General features: G+C 46.4%; 1 protein-coding gene across 8 annotated transcripts in view; it reads right to left on the reverse strand.

The window, feature by feature from the left end:
• Positions 1 to 17763, reverse strand: part of TAB2 (TGF-beta activated kinase 1 (MAP3K7) binding protein 2) — a 117648-nt gene that overhangs the window by 88315 nt on the left and 11570 nt on the right. For all 8 annotated transcript variants that reach the window (XM_085879785.1, XM_085879775.1, XM_085879766.1 and 5 more), the window contains exon 2: positions 15230 to 15380. The gene's annotated coding sequence lies outside the window, so the exon portion shown is untranslated. The remainder of the gene's footprint in view (positions 1 to 15229; positions 15381 to 17763) is intronic.

The following is a 17763-nucleotide window of genomic DNA, read 5'->3' on the forward strand; positions in this document are numbered from 1 at the left end:
CATCCAAATCCATTCACAACCTTTCAAGATATCCTGCACACAGCCAGACAAAACAGACAGACAAACAAGGGTGAAAGCATTACCTCCTTCAACCTTCGGTGGCAGAGGTAATAAATAACCATGCAAAGAGCTTGGATGGAAAAGATGCTGCTTTGGCATAAATAGAACAAAAAGACAAAATTAGAAGCCAATGAATCAGGCAGAAAAGTACATTCAACAAAAAACATAGCTCACGATTCAAAGCACATAATTGGAACTGGGGTGGATGGACAGAATGCACAACAATTACAAACGGGTAAGCTAGACTCCTACAAGAAGGACTTGGAAGACCAAAGATTAGCAAGTAGAAGATCTGACATTAGAGGAACAGAACCGAAGGTTCACTGGACTACAACGGTCACGAATTGCAGAGAATAAAGAAAAGACTGGACGATGAAGAGGATAGTCTTCGTCCTGCAGCGAATCAAAGAGGTTTGTCGGCAAGTCACATGGAGCATGCCCAGTTATCAAAGGCCATGATTCGTAATTTAAGGTTGAAAACATCTAATGCAGTACCAGTGATTGTAATGACAGTCGGCAGGTTTCGTTCCACTCAGCGGATAGTCTCGTGGCAAAATTACTCTCTCGGGTTTTCCATTGCCTTTGCAGTCGTCGGGGCAGGAGTTTACAGTTGTATCGAGGATAGAACCAAGACTAGACAGCTTAAAAGGTAAGCGTACCACCACTTCACCATCTTTTTGGAATAACAACTTTTGCTCTGGAGATTTGCAACGATGTCAAGTCCCAAAGCCCTCCTCCCCCACCTCCTTCCCTCCCTCCTGCCCCACCAAAACAAAGCAATGGTCAAAAGATACAAGGTCTTCCTCTCCTTCCCTTGGCATCATCTGTCCTCAGAACAAATCTCCAGTGAGTGACATTACATAACTTGGTAAGGTTCACAAACTTCAAACACATGCTATGAAGTAAATTATGCCTCGAGAATGATGAGTTTGAAAACAAATAGCAACACTGATCCCCCTTGTAGGAAATAAATAACACAATTATCCGTTGAGTGTTACAAATCCATTTAAACCAAGCTTGCACAACCACACGACTGCACCAAACCATACCAATTGCTTTTCCAGTTGGTGGAGGTTACATCGCTTTGGGCAAAGACTTCAATGTTGGCGACTAAAGTGCAAAACTTCAAACTTTCTGAACACTCATGACCAATGATTAAAAGGACGGCAGACTGTGCAGCATGGTGGTCTCATCACCACACACACGTTCACGCAATCAGGAGTAATCAATGCAATTCCAAAAAAAAAAAGAGACTTTGTTCCACAAGGCCAGTGCTATGCCATTGTTGTGGTTCAGGGCGAAAAGTGCACAGATATGTTGTTGTTGGTTTCAATTATTTATTTTTCATTACGACGTCGAGCAAACTTGTACAATTCGGTTGTTGGGGCGGACATCGATTCCGAATTACCCGATGCAATGGCTCCAACCACTTTGACCCACAAATCACAAACCATGTGCCAGTCCAGATGATGGCTTGGCATCATTTACCATTCCAACACTTATTTGGACAATCACAGCGACTCGTTGCTTTCAATGTGTCCACCTTCAGCACAATGTAATCTTGCTTTGGAGTCATGTTCCTTCTGACCACCACCCTCCCGATATATATATATATATATATATATATATATATATATATATATATATATATATATATATATATATATATATATATATATATATATATATATATATATATATATATATATATATATATATATCTGGCATTTCATACAACAACGCTACAGGCAGAGAGTTTTTACTCATTGCTCAGTCATTGAACCACAGATCTCACGATACTTTACTCTGGTTCCTCTCTGTCGGCACCAGTGCAGTCTTCCCCACTTCCCATTCCCTCTCACTCCACGACTCAAAACATTTCCCAAATCCTACCTTTCCTATTTTCGTTTCTCCATTTTCACCTTCCACCACAACTGTAACTCATTGCCATCCTCCGTCTTATCAGCTTCATTACTCAAAAGCTTAACTGCCCGTCATAAACATGTGTGGTCCCAACCAGACTTCCTCGCCATGTTATTCCATTCTAATCTCACCAATCATTCCATTCCTCTCTCTCTCCTTCCACAAACCGTTTTCACCTTCCACCACCACCCCCTCCACGCTCCACTCAGATCCTTGGCATCCTTATAGAAACAGCAACAGTAGATATATATTTTTAATGCAAAACTTGCAGTGTAAAAAGGAAAAATAGGAATTTATAGGTGTTCACCCAGGGAACAACCCATAAACTAATATCCAGAGCGGATTCGTACAATTATGACACAGCAGGTGCTTACCCGTTTTAAAGGACATCAACAAGAGTGAAATGGTGACCAGATATCAAAATGAGCGACTGAATTACAACTCAGAGCTTCAAAACACACTCCGCAGCACGCAATCGTCTCGTCATAGAAATAAATGAACTCTCATACAATCTCCTTTGTGAGGATTAAAATAATTTTTTTTGTTGTTTTTTTTTTAAAGAAGAAGAAGAAGAATGTTGATTTAACCTCATCAACAAAGCAGATACAGAAGGAAAAAAAAAAAAAAGCACATTCTGCAAGTTTCCCTGCTCGCTACCGTGCACGTTTCACAGCTGGGTCTCAGGAAAGAAGACCAGAACGAACAAACAAATCATGCTGACTCTGTGGTAGATGCCAGAAGCTGAAAGTACTCACTGCCAGGAGCACAGGAAGCTTAAAATAGGCCTGGGGGTGGGGGTGGGGGAGGGCATGCTAGGAAATCCAGGATGTTGCTGATAGCCATCACAATTATCTTTGGTTTTCTTTCTGCAGTAGAGCATGTTGCTTCAGCAACTAGGCCTCACCAAAAACAAATAAATAAATAAACCTTTTGCTCAACCAAAAAGGCTTTTTATCATCACAATACAGCTTTTGCCCCAAGACAGCAATTTACAATCACCTCCACCTGAAAACTCACAAATGATCACTTTGGATGCGCCCTCCATAGATAGGCACGTGCGGATCGGCTCGGACGGTGCGAACACAATGCAACGATGTCCGTAAAGGGACGGCCTCATGCTTAAACAATTAAAAACCTTCACCCACGAGAAGAGCAATCTGATCATGAGCACCACAGTATACAGGCCAGAGAAACCACCAGGCTCTGCAATACCAAAATGGAAAAAATTTCAGCAGTCTTAACTCTTCATTGCAAGCCACAATGCCATCTCCATCCTCGCTCATCCTAAATCATTGACTCCTGGATAGGACAGGATGTGCATATTTTATTATTATTTTTTTTAATTTGCAAATGACATTGGGATCACCAGTGGGGTACACACATTCACCAAATCGAAGAGACTCGTCGATACTTTTTGTCTCAACGGCCACCCAAAAGGTCAATGCAAACTACACGTCCATCACACAAAACGTGCCACACAGTTGATGCTCTCTTTCAGCAGATACCCGCCGGTTCAAGATAATTTGGAGATTGCATCATTGCTTGAGCTGTCCAATCTCTCACCGAAACGAAGAAATGTTTTTTATAAACTCATTCAAGAGCTTCGTGAGAAGAGTCGTATCAGTGAGTAAGCAGCCAATCAGATGGAGACATGTAGGAAAATGTTCTTGTCTGCTTACAATTTCCTGAAGATACACAGATTACTGCTGCAATATTTTGAACAAAAGTATATCTTTGAGGCAGTGGTAAGAACAAATACTGTTGTGGTGCCGGGGTCGGTGGCGAGGACGACCGCTAGATGGAGCAGTCGGGCCGTCTCCCACCGAACACCGGAATTGAAAGGTCGTCACCCCTGATAACTCCGGAGTCGACGGGTCACTTAAAGGACTGTGGTCACCAATATTTCGACGGCGTGAGGTAGGGTCCACTTGTCTATTCCAATTTACCTAAGTACTCACGCCGTCTAGCTACCGGGGAAGCCACACCCTCGGCCGACTCTGACCGAACCGAGTCGCATGTACCGACTCGGGTCCGGCGTAACTGAGCGGGAATTACCAGAGCCGCGCCGGACCAAATGAACAATTCACGGCACAAACGGCCTTCCTAGTTCTCAAGCCCGAACCATACTGGGCCAATGAAAGAAACGACAGGCAACGAGCTGGTACATTTAACAGGGGTATATTTATAATGGGGAGAGGGTGACAAAGAGCAGAGTTATCCGAATAAAAGAAATGCAATTTACAATGAACACAGGCACTTAACAGTCTCAACTTCGAGGACGGGCGCCACGCACGCGCACGCACGCACGCACGCACGCACGCACGAGAAATGGGGCCAGTTGGCCTTTATTTGACCCTTCAGCTCGGGAGGGAAGGCGAGCTGAGGGTAAGAGTTCGGTCGGGCACCTTTCCGCCTCGTGCAGTCTGGTCGAGACGAGCTGGTTCGGGGGGGGGGGCTCAAAACCACACCTTCGTCGCCGCACCAGGGACCGGGAATGACGCAACGGACGCCAGCCAGTATGAGGACGGACGTGACGAGATGAGCACTTGTGGGCAAGTCGAGAATGCCAGCAGGCAAGACGAGAACGCCAGCAGGCAAGACAAGAATGCCAGCAGGCTAAGCGAGATGATCCCAGCAAGCAAAACGAGGGCAAACAAGGCGACGAGGCTTCTTCCTTCGCTATTGGGCACACTCCTGGACGGGTCGCCACTCCTATTATTCATTCCTCACGTGAGGTGGGAGGGGTCCGTCCTGAAGTAACCCGCCTCCTCATTGGACGGGGGCGTGTCGGGGGTTGTGCCGGGGCCTCTCGGTGGCCCGCCCCCAAAGAGTCTCTGTAGTTTCTATTTTTGCATATGTACTGCCGAAGCGAGTACTGGTATTCTGGCTTCCCATTGGCTGGAGGAAACGCTCCATGCCCTTTCTTCAGAGCGGAGCCTTGATCTGAGGCGATGGAGGCTCCGCCCATGCCTTCAGCCAAAAACACATGGGCAATGGAGTCGGTGCGCGAAGGTTTGGTTGGGTGGCGGAACGAAGCAGGTGGTGTTGTTGTTGTTGTTGGATATAAAAAAAAAAACTAACTACAAATTAACTCGCAGCGCACACACACTTAATCACCCATTAAACAGAGACGGGACCCTAACTATAAACACATACTTATTGAGATAACTGAGCTACGGGGACCACTGACTGTGTGCAAAAGGCTTCCAGATTCGTAACAATACATCGTTTCCAAAAACTGTTTCGATCTTATCTCATTCTGAGATGTGTCGTTGGGGAGGAAAAGTAAGCACTACCACCAAATACAACTCAAAATTGTCATACTCTAACAAACTACGGAAGGCATTACACGAGCTGGAATATTTTCCCCAACTCGGCCAACTCTACAAGGCTCTCTCTGCAAACACCGACACTCTGCAAGCTTCTTCTTCTTTTGGCAGCACATGGCTGTGTGTGGAATCATTGGGTGAGAGGGATGCAGGTGTTCTGCTGATGCTCTCCTCTAAACCCAGGTTGCTCCTCCTAATCTGTGGAAATAAGAGCAACAATGCCAGCTGACTTGGTGCTGAATCACAGATGTAAGTACAAGGCCTAGCAGCTAAGGCTCTCTTTGAAATGGCTGGACTTACCAAGTCCATTTCTTTTCCAACAAACATCTCCCCAAATGGCAACCATTCATTACTGGACCTTGTCATGTCAAACTTGTCCTGCTCCTCCTCAGCTCAAGGCGATTATGTCCATGTGCTGGTAAGAGTGGGTGTCTCTTTCGCAGTCATTAGGTAACCCCCAAAGTGTAGATGTCGACGGCAACTTGGTAAAACTGATTGGTCTGGCCTGAAATCCACTATCTCCAATCAGGGTAGGTCCATCATCACATCAGCTCCGAACATTGACTGCTGCTGGAATTTCCTCGACAAGGGACCAACATCTATTCATCACCAGAGTTCAGAACCGTTATGCATCTGTCCTACAAAGAGCCAAGGCCCAATATCAGGCTCACATGAGATCCAAATTATCCAACCCGTGAGTCCTCTAAATCTGGTGATATGGTCAGGTCTGTTTGTGGACCACATCCTCTTTCCATTTCTTCCACACTAAAGGACAGAGTAATGCTTGAAACCACTCAAGAGAAAAAGCAGAGTTCTTAAACTTTGTCTTCACTCGAAAGGCCAGGGTCCCTCGTTAATCGCTTGGTGTTCACAGCCTTTGCCCTTTCAGAGTAGAAAAGCTTCTTACACAGGTCGACATTCCTTCCACAACCGCTCCTGTCAGCATAAGGGCTCTAATCCTCAGGATATATGCTTCAGTCCTATTTTACCCATTCTCCTCTCTCTTTCACAGGTCCTTCTCAGATGGATAACATTCTCCATTGTGGAAAGGTGCAAACATCACACATATCCAAAAGAAAGGTTGCAAAACTGATTTCCTCAACTACAGACCTATCACCATTCTCCCCATCATAAGCAGATTCATGGGATCAATCATCGAGACCAAACTGAGGCACTCCATCTTCTCTAACTTGCGAATCTACGACAACCACTTTGGTTTACTACTGAGCGACGTTACCCCTGCCATTACAGCGGTATAGGGATGCCCTGGAGAAATAATAAATAGGTCAAGGATACATCTCTGGCATCTCTTGAGAATTTGACTGAGAATCAGCATCCAGCATCACTTTCTTAGTGGTCTTCCTTGGAAATCAGAATACCCTGCTGTTTGGTTGTGTTATTTCTTCGAAAAACAGAAACAGCAGGCAGCTCTTGATTTTGCCCCTTCCCTTCAGGCTGGGGTTCCACAAGGCAGTGTCTTAGGAACCGTGTTACTCTTACTCAATATTAATGATCATAAGCAGATTCATGGGATCAATCATCGAGACCAAACTCGATTTGGATGGGCCACGAGACCTGTCAAAGGGCAGACACACAAAGAGCAGTTACATCTGAGCTAATTATCTTGATAATCAAAGTTACCACTTTGCTGACGACTCCACCCAATACAGAACGGTACATCACTCTTGTGAAAAGCAGGCCACTGTGAAATCACAATTACTGAATCAACCGGACTAAACAAGCTGCGGATCAGCTACTTCGCAGAGGATGTTCAACATCAGCAAGTCACAGGCTCTCACACTGTCCTGCAAAAGGATTGAAAAATCAAACTATCCAATCCACTTGTCAGTTTAAGAGCCACTGAAAGAAGTGCAGCCCCTGGAAATCATTGGCCTCACCATCTGCCATAACCTTTCAGTGTCATATTATCAAACGTATCAAACGTTAGTCGCAGCCTGGGTATTGTTCATAAAGCAAAGGCATCCTTTAGCCACACCAAGCTCATCACATCGAGTTCAATGGTGTATGGTTTTCTGCTTTGGCCTGTTGCTTATACATCCCACATTGCTCCTCTCAGGTTGGTCAAATAAGGCCTTCTGCACCATTGGGATCTCAAAGAAGGATGCCGATTCCCATCGACTGTCGTTTCTACACAAGTCAAGTTCGTTGGCTCTCCATAATTATACAAGCTTATACACTACCGAAGGAAAGTCTCCACCCCCTTTCAAAGTTTTCACCTTTTGTTGCCTTACAGCCTGGAATTAAATTGCAATAAATCAGACTTTTTCCACCTTTATTTACACATTGCAGCTCACAACTTCCAAGTGAAAACAAATTCCACAAATTTCAGGCAATTAAATAAGAATACAAAACTAGAATATCTTTGTTTGATCAGTGTACACCCCCTTATAATAGTAATTGTAAATTAGCTCAGGTGTAACCAATCACTTTCAAAATCACACACCAAGTTAATTGGCCTCCACCTGTGTTAAATGGTAGTGACTGATTATTTCAGAATAAAATCAGCTGTTCCTGCAGGTTTCCTTTGCTGAGTAGTGCATTTCACAGCAAATACTCAACCATATGTCAGGTCAGGTTAGATCTGTGACCTGCTACAGCTACCATGTAAACCTGTACTAACTTGTTCCATGTTCGGGTTGGTGGCGACTAAACCGTCTCCCCCACCAGGTTTTTGGAAATGGACACCCGGCAGGATTAAAAACAAAACCTGTCAAAGGGCGGAGAAGCTCCTTGTGAGCCAACGGCCATCCATATCTAGTGCCCAACTGTGTCTGCGGACGTCCTCCTGCAGTTGGGTTACTTTTTATAAGGAGGTTGGTGGCGGGATTTGCACTCTGGCCACCGGAAAACCCTTCATTGCGCAAAACACGCAAAAAAAAAAAAATCTGAAAACCCTCCTGTGCAGCTTCCCTTCGCAGGGCAGCTCACCAGATGACGGGATTGGGGCAAAGCCTTCGGGACCCTCAATCTTTGATGGGAAGGAAACCACGGGGTAACATTCCCGGGTCAGATTGCGGGAGAGTGTGTCGGAGTGTTGCTGAGGTGTCGTCCACCAGACGGCGGTCTCCTTGGGTTAACCTGAGGCGGTCCCTTCGGGTGGGTGCCTGGAATGTCCTACCCCTAAGAGAGGATGATCACCTGTCTCTGTTATCATCTGAGCTCAAGCGTTTGGACATCGGTATTGCAGCACTCTCTGAGGTACGGAGACCGGATTGCGGCGAGATCATGGTGGGTGGTTACTCCTACTATTGGTCTGGTCGCTCTGATGATAACCATACTCAAGGAGTTGCTGTAGCTGTGTCCAATAAGCTGACCCCAATGGTAATTGAGGTAACACCGGCCAATGAGCGTATTATGAGACCAAGGATTCGTCACTCATTAGGTGTCATTTCCCTGGTCTCTGTCTGCTCCGACTGAGGGGAGTGATCTCACCGTGAAGGATGCATTCCACGCCACGCTCGAGTCTGTGGCTGATCAGTGCCCCAGATGAGATACACTTCTCGTCTTGGGGATTTCAACGCATTGACTGGAACTGATGGGGATGGTTATGAGACATGTGTTGGTCCTCATGGGTCAGGAACTATGAACCGGAATAGCACTAAGTTCCCTGACTTTGCAAGAAGTCTTTGCAAGAAGAACTTAGGGTGGCCGGTTCATGGTTTCAGCGCCCACAAGCTCATTGCTGGACTTTGTATTCCAATGCGGGCGGTGTGGCAAAGGAGATTGACCATGTCCTCGTTGATGGTCGCTGGATGATGATCCAGAACTGCAGGGTCTACCGGAGTGCTCAGTTCCTCAATACTGACCACCGGCTTGTTGTAGCAACTCTAAAGCTGCACCTTAAATCCAGGAGAATGGTACCATCCCAGCCGAGGCTGGATGTTTGCAAGCTCAAGGATGAGTGGGTAGCTGAGGAGTTTGCGAACAGGCTGAGTGGACATTTGGGGGGGTCCTGAAGAGTTGTGGAGTGCCTTCAAGACCACCGTCCTTGATGTTGCCGGTGGATGTCTTGGAACTCACCGCAGGGCAAAGAAGAATTTTGTCTCTCAAGGGACACTGGATACCATTGACCAGAGTCGCAGGGCCAGGCTGAATGGCAGAGCTAAGCTGTTCAAGGAGCTGAGGCGTAACACTGTACTTGCACTAAGGGTGGACAAGGAGGCCTTTGTGCGAGGAATCTGTGAGGGGGTAGAGCATCACCTGTGGACAGGTGATTCTCGTCCCGCTTACAGGGGAATTCACGCATTGCGTTCATCCAAGCCCATCCCTCGGAGCACTGCAGTTCGAGCAGAGAGTGGTTGGCTATTGACATAGGAGTCTGAAGTGAAGGCCCATTGGGCCGGTTACTTTGAGCAGTTGTACCAGGCTGATCCACCAGCTGTCGAGTTGGACGTCAAGGGTGTTACAATCCCTGTTGCTGACCCTCCAATGAACTGTGGTCCATCTTCGCTTGTGGAAACACAGGCTGCGGTGAACCCGTTGAAATGGGGTAAAGCTCCAGGGATCTGTGGCATCCATGCTGAACTTCTCAAGGCTGGTGGAAATGCTGCACTCGTGTCGTTGCAAGCAGTCTTGTGCTCTGCCTGGAACACAGGCATCATCCCAACTGATTGGAAGAGAAGCCTTGTTGTCCCTCTCGAGAAAGGGAAGGGTGATCGCCAAGACTGCAACAACTACCGAGGGGTGACGCTGCTCTCAGTGCTGGGCAAGGTCTTTGCTCGGATAATTCTTGATAGGGTTTGCCACCATCTGCTTGAGCACCAGCGTCCAGAGCAGTCAGGCGTTACACCAAAGAGGTCAACGATTGACCGTATCCTTGCTCTTAGGGTCCTCGCAGAACGCAGGTGAGAGTTTCGGCAGGGGCTGCTTTACAGCTTAGGTTGATCTCTGCAAAGCGTTTGATTCAGTGAATCGGGATACCCTCTGGAGGATTCTTGGTCTTCGTGGGGTGCCACCAAAACTGATCGATGTGATGTCTGAACTCTACTCTGGTATTGAGAGTGCTGTGAAATGTGGTGGTACCATCTCTGACTTATTTTCAGTTGGTACTGGAGTTCATCATGGGTGTGTATTGGCCCCCACACTTTTCAGCAATTGTATGGACTGGATTCTAGGGAGGATGTCGAAGAGATCAAGCTGCGGTGCATCGTTTGGGAATGTCAATATCTCGGACCTTGATTTCGCAGATGATGCAGTCATCTTTGCGGAGACTTTCGATATCCTTTTGGGGGCCCTCGAGAAGATGAATGAGGAGTCGAAGCGACTGGGATTATGGGTTTCTTGGGTCAAAACTAAGATCCAGGCTTTCAATGACATCTTGGATGCTGCTGTCCTGTCTGTGCCTGTTTGTGGTGAGGATGTTGAGGTCGTGGAGAGATTCACTTACCTTGGCAGTGATATTCATGTCTCCACTGGCTGTGAGTCAGAGGTCAATAGACCTTTGGGTCGGGCCTGGGGAGTCATGGATTCACTGGATCATGGGGTGTGGCGCTGCCGGTACCTGTGCGGGAGGACAAAAGTCTGAGTCTTCAGGTCCTTGGTGCTTCCAGTCTTGCTCTATGGATGCGAGACTTGGACTCTGACCAAGGATCTGAGACGGAGACTTAATTCCTTTGGTACGAGGTCTCTTCGGAGAATCCTTGGCTATCGCTGGTCGGATTTTGTGTCCAACGAGCGGTTGCTGAGAGAGACTCGGATGAGATTTGCTACCTGCATAGTCCGTGAGCGTCAGTTGCGGCTGTATGGACATGTGGCTCGTTTTCCTGATGCTGATCCTGCTCACCAGATTCTCTCAGCGAGGAAGTCTCATGAGTGGAGGAGGCCAATGGGCTGACCACGTGCCTCATGGTTGCAGCAGGTTGACCGGCATCTCAAGGAGATGGGAATGGGCCTGGCATCTGCCTGGTGGATGGCCAGACGGAGGCCCCTGGAGTACCGGTGGAAAGTGGACACAGCGACGCGGTTCTGGCACATGCTCTCATACCTGACTTGACCTGACTGAACCATAAGAACCAAGGAGCTTTCAAAAGACCTCCGGGATAAAGTTGTGGAAAAGCACAGATCAGGGAATGCGTATAAAAACATTTCAAAGGCCTTGAATATCCCTTGGAGCACAGTCAAGACAATCATTAAGAAGTGGAAGGCGTATGGTACCACCAGGACCCTGCCAAGATCAGGCCGTCCCTCCAAACTGGATGACCAAGCAAGGAGGAGAATGATCATAGAGACCACCAAGAGGCCAATGGCATCTTTGAAAGAGCTACAGGCCTTTATGGCAAAGACTGGTCACTGTGTAAATGTGACAAAAAATATCCCAAGCACTCCACAAGTCTGGCCTGTATGGTAGGGTGGTATGAAGGAAGCCATTACTCAAAAAGCTCACCTTGAGTCCTGTTTGAGTTTTGCAAAAAAAAACACTCGAGATTCTGAAGGTATGGTGGCAAAATATTTTGTGGTCTGATGAAACCAAGATGGAACTTTTTGGCCGAAATGCAAAACGTTACATTTGGTGCATACCCAACACAACACATCACCCAAAGAACACCATCCCTACTGTAAAGAATGGTAGTGGCAGCATCAGGTTATGGAGATGTTTCTCATCCGCAGGGCTGGGGACTGGAGCACTTATCAGGATAGAAGGGAAATGGGATGGAGGAAAGAAAGTGCAGAAAATTCCTCGAGGAAAACCTGCTGCCCTCTACAACAAAGCTGAAATTGTGACGGAAGTTCACCTTTCAGCATGACAATGACCTGAAGCACACAGCTGAAGCTACACTGGAGTGGCTTGGGAACAAAAAGATAAATGTCCTTAAGTGGCCCAATCAGAGCACCAACCTAAATGCATTTGAAAATCTGTAGCATGACTGAAACATTGCTGTCCATCAATACTTCCCATGTTACTTGACTGAGCTTGAACAGTTTTGTACAGAAAAATGGGCAAATATTACCCAATAAAGGTGTGCAAAGTTAGTAGAGACTTATCCCAACAGACTTACAGCTGTAATTACTGTCAAAGGTCCTCCTGTGCTCTCATACCTCTGCCATCCGAGTCAACCCAGGTCACACAAGTTCCTCAAAACAACTTTGTCTGCTAACTCTCCTCAAGTCCTGGTCTGCATTCATTTGTCTCTTTATTTATTTATTTTAACCAATTGTGGAAATGTCTCCCTGTCACCATTGTCTCATCCTCACTTCAGTCTTTCAGATGCACTGCTCATCATAACACGATCGGCTCACATGAATACATTAATCTCTTCGACAAACACCAATTTTTTCTCATTCTGTTCCTGCTGAACCATTATTATTATTTTTTTGTGTTATTCGTCCTTGTGAATGCCCATCAAACTCTCCCTCCCCACCCGACATTACCGCTCTCTGATTGCAGTACAAAACTGCTGCTGCTGCCCTTTGCGGTTTTGCTTTGCCTGAGCCAACAGTGATCAAAATCTTTACTTTCCAGTGATACTGCAATTCCCTCCTCGGCATCTCAAGGAAATGAGGATGATCAGAGAGGAGATGGGGCATCTGCCCGGGGGATGGCCAGACAGAGGCCATTGGAGTACTGGTGGAAAGTGGATGCAGTGACGCGCCACTCCGGTGCATGCTCCCACACCTGACATGACCTGACTCCTTACCAAAATCATTAAAGCAACAAATTATGGTCTCAGAACAAAGAGTAGTGGGATGGCCCACAGGTCCCCTGACATGCAAAACTTTCTGGTTACTTATATATTAACTTGACCTTCCCAGTGAAGAAATCACCCATGTTTTGTTTTTTTTTTTAATCAAAAATGGGATAATTACAGCAATATTTCGATCATTTCTGGTGCTTTTCACAACTTGCTATGCCCCGCCCCTAAAAAAAGTTCACCAGCGAATCACAGCGTTGACGTCGCAAACAGAAACTCGCACAGAGCGGATTGACTCAAGATCTCTAGACCCTAGACCGATAAATCCATCGTCCGTCCGACAAGGCTGATAACTCTGACGTGCTGTAGCTTTCTTTTATTATTCTCTTTTCTTCATTGTTTTCTACCCTTTCTGTCTCTCTGTTGAGTGCAGCCTGTGGCTGCTGGTTGCATCATTGGTTGGGACGCGGCTATGCCGCTGATGCAGTGTCCCCCTTAACAGTACACTAGTGCTCATTTTGCCAACCTTGGAAGGATGACAGGCTGAGTCAACCACCTGGTGTATTTTAATTCAGCGGCCAACGAGGCTTGAACTCAGGACCCTAGGATCCCAAGCCACCACCCTAACCACTAAGCCAACACCAGGCTTATTTTCTACTGGTGCTACATGACGACAGTAGGAATAAAATAAATAAAAATGCAACAGAACGTCAGATTGATCGGACTACTCGAGACAATTGTGTCACAAGGTGTGTTCTGCACACAAGTTTTCATCATATCGGGACAGCGAGATTGCTTCGTTTTATGCGCAGAGAGATACGGCCGATGACATGCGCTGGCCTTGTTTGTGATTCATTCGCCGCGGTGCAACATGTCCTCTAAGCTGCGCTGGTCACGTCACCTCACTAAAATATTTCTGATATCGAGCAGTATGCAAGTCAAATTTACTTTATTGAATTACGAATAGGATGTAGTCGAACCAGTTGTTATTGCCAAGTCTTCCTTCGATGTCCTCCGGATCATCATGAATTCCAGGAATTTCATCGCCAGTTTCCTCTGGTTGTCCTGCTTCGGGCTCGAACTGCTAAAGCCGTACTTCATTTCCAGCTGCCTGAACTTCACCTCCCGCGCGACTACGTTATCCGACAATTCTCCATGTGATTCAGACCAAAATCCTTCATTTCTCTCGCACTCACTGTCGTTACCAGACAAATGAAAGTCCATGCCATCCATTATTGAAAACCAAATGTTTGATTTTGTTAAAGCAGAAATGAACGAAGCGATTGAGTCGACCAATCAAATGTGGAAACACACAGGAAGCCAATACAATCACGGAGACCACCAACCCGAGTAATTTACGTGCAGCCTTTGTAATCCATCATATATATATATATATATATATATATATATATATATATATATATATATATATATATATATATATATATATATATATATATATATATATATATATATATATATATATATATATATATATATATATATATATATATATATATATATATATATATATATATATATATATATATATATATATATATATATATATATATATATATATATATATATATATATATATATATATATATATATCCTGGTGTTGGTGCAGTGGTAAGGGCAGCGGCTTGGGATCCAAGAGGTCCTGAGTTCAAGCCCCGTTGGGCCACTGAATTAATACACCAGGGGGTTGACTCAGCCTGTCATCCTTCCGAGGTCGGCAAAATGAGTACCAGTGTACTGGGCCGGTGTATACCCCGGTTAAAATAGGTGTACCATATCCCTGTGTCGTAAGAGGCGACCAGGGTTGCGTTAGGAAGGGCATCCGGCGTAAAACATGTGCCAAATCACTATGCGGATCATACGGATGATCCACTGTGGCGACCCCAAATGGGAGCAGCCGAAAGAAGAAGATATATATATATATATATATATATATATATATATATATATATATATATATATATATATATATATATATATATATATATATATATATATATATATATATATATATATATATATAATGAAATTTCAGTACTTTTGCGTGTCAGGGGATCTTTCAGGTCTGATGGGTCAATCAATAAACAATTTCAAAGCAAAACAGTAAACATTTTCTCAAATGGTCAACAATGCAAAACTTCAACTAAAAATGCAAACAAATGTTCTTCAAAATTCAAGTATTTCATCAGAAGCTCAGAAAATATTGCAAGTTTGTTTATCCTTCAGATATTTCCCATAATTACTTGCCTGCATGCAAATTTACAAGATTTTCTGATTGAAACAATCTTCCACGAGTAAAACCTTTGAAATCGAATCCATGGAGGGGTCACCATTCATGATTCTTCGTGGTGCTCCAGTTGCATGGAACGCCACAACAAGGGGAAGTTGTGTGATCGACCTAAATGCAACAACACACATCAAGGAATACAATGGAATTTTCATTGTCACATTGCACATTGCACTCATGGGTTTCAGCACTGACATTTACGAGTTATCAGTAACAGTGGAGATGCAAATATTGCAGAACTTTTGTTTTGATTAAATCACACACACACACACACACACACACACACACACACACACACACACACACACACACACACACACACACACACACACACACACACACACGCACACACACACGCACACGCACGGCAACACGCACACAGCGCGCAACATATACACACACACGCAACACATACACACACACACACACACACACACAGAGGGCAACACACACACAAAGAGCGCAACACACACACACACACACACACACACACACACACACACAGAGCGCAACACACACACACACAGAGCGCAACACACACACACACAGAGCGCAACACACACACACACAGAGCGCAACACACACACACACAGAGCGCAACACACACACACACACACAGAGCGCAACACACACACACACACACAGAGCGCAACACACACACACACACACAGAGCGCAACACACACACACACACACAGAGCGCAACACACACACAGAGCGCAACACACACACACACAGAGCGCAACACACACACACACAGAGCGCAACACACACACACACAGAGCGCAACACACACACACACAGAGCGCAACACACACACACACAGAGCGCAACACACACACACACAGAGCGCAACACACACACACACAGAGCGCAACACACACACACAGAGCGCAACACACACACAGAGCGCAACACACACACAGAGCGCAACACACACACACACACACAGAGCGCACCACACACACACACAGAGTGCGCAACACATGCAACACACACAGAGCGCAACACACACAAATAGCGTAACCCACACACACACAGAGGGCACCACGCACACAGAGCGCAACACACGCACACAGCTCACCACACACACACACACACACACACACACACACACACACACACACACACACACACACACACACACACAGCTCAACACACACAGAGGGCAACACACACACACACACACAGGGCAACACGCACACAGAGCGCAACACACACACACACACACACACACACACACACACAGTGCAACACACATATACACACACACAGAGGGAACACGCACACACACAGCGCAACACACACATACACACAGCGCAGAGCGCAACACACACACACACACACGCACACACACAGCGCAACACACACATACACACAGCGCAGAGCGCAACACACACACACGCACACACACAGCGCAACACACACATACACACAGCGCAGAGCGCAACACACACGCACAGAGCGCAACGCACACGCACACGCACAGAGCGCAACGCACACGCACAGAGCGCAACGCACACGCACAGAGCGCAACACACACAGAGCGCAACACACACAGAGCGCAACACACACAGAGCGCAACACACACAGAGCGCAACACACACAGAGCGCAACACACACAGAGGGCAACACACACACACAGAGGGCAACACACACACACAGAGGGCAACACACACACACAGAGGGCAACACACACACACAGAGGGCAACACACACACACAGAGGGCAACACACACACACACACAGGGGGCAACACACACACACACACAGAGGGCAACACACACACACACACAGAGGACAACACACACACACACACACAGAGGGCAACACACACACACACACAGAGGGCAACACACACACACACACAGAGGGCGACACACACACACACACAGAGGGCAACACACACACACACACAGAGGGCAACACACACACACACACAGAGGGCAACACACACACACACAGAGGGCAACACACACACACACAGAGGGCAACAACACACACACACAGAGGGCAACACACACACACAGAGGGCAACACACACACACAGAGGGCAACACACACACACAGAGGGCAACACACACACACAGAGGGCAACACACACACACAGAGGGCAACACACACACACAGCGTAACACACACACACACACACACACACAGAGTGCAACACATAAACACACACACACACACACCCACCCACAGAGGGCAACACACACACAGAGGGCAACACACACACACACACACAGAGCGCAAAACACACACACAGAGGGCAACACGCACACAGAGTGCAACACATAAACACACACACACACACACACACACACACACACACACACACACACACACACCCACAGATGGCAACACACACACACACACACACACAGAGCGCAACACACACACAGAGCGCAAAACACACACAGAGCGCAAAACACACACACACACACACACACACACACACACACACACACACACACACACACACACACAGAGCGCAA

The sequence above is a fragment of the Eptatretus burgeri genome, chromosome 1, assembly GCF_056783735.1.
Source record: "Eptatretus burgeri isolate ZD-2024b chromosome 1, Ebu_testis_v1, whole genome shotgun sequence".
Taxonomy (NCBI): domain Eukaryota; kingdom Metazoa; phylum Chordata; class Myxini; order Myxiniformes; family Myxinidae; genus Eptatretus; species Eptatretus burgeri.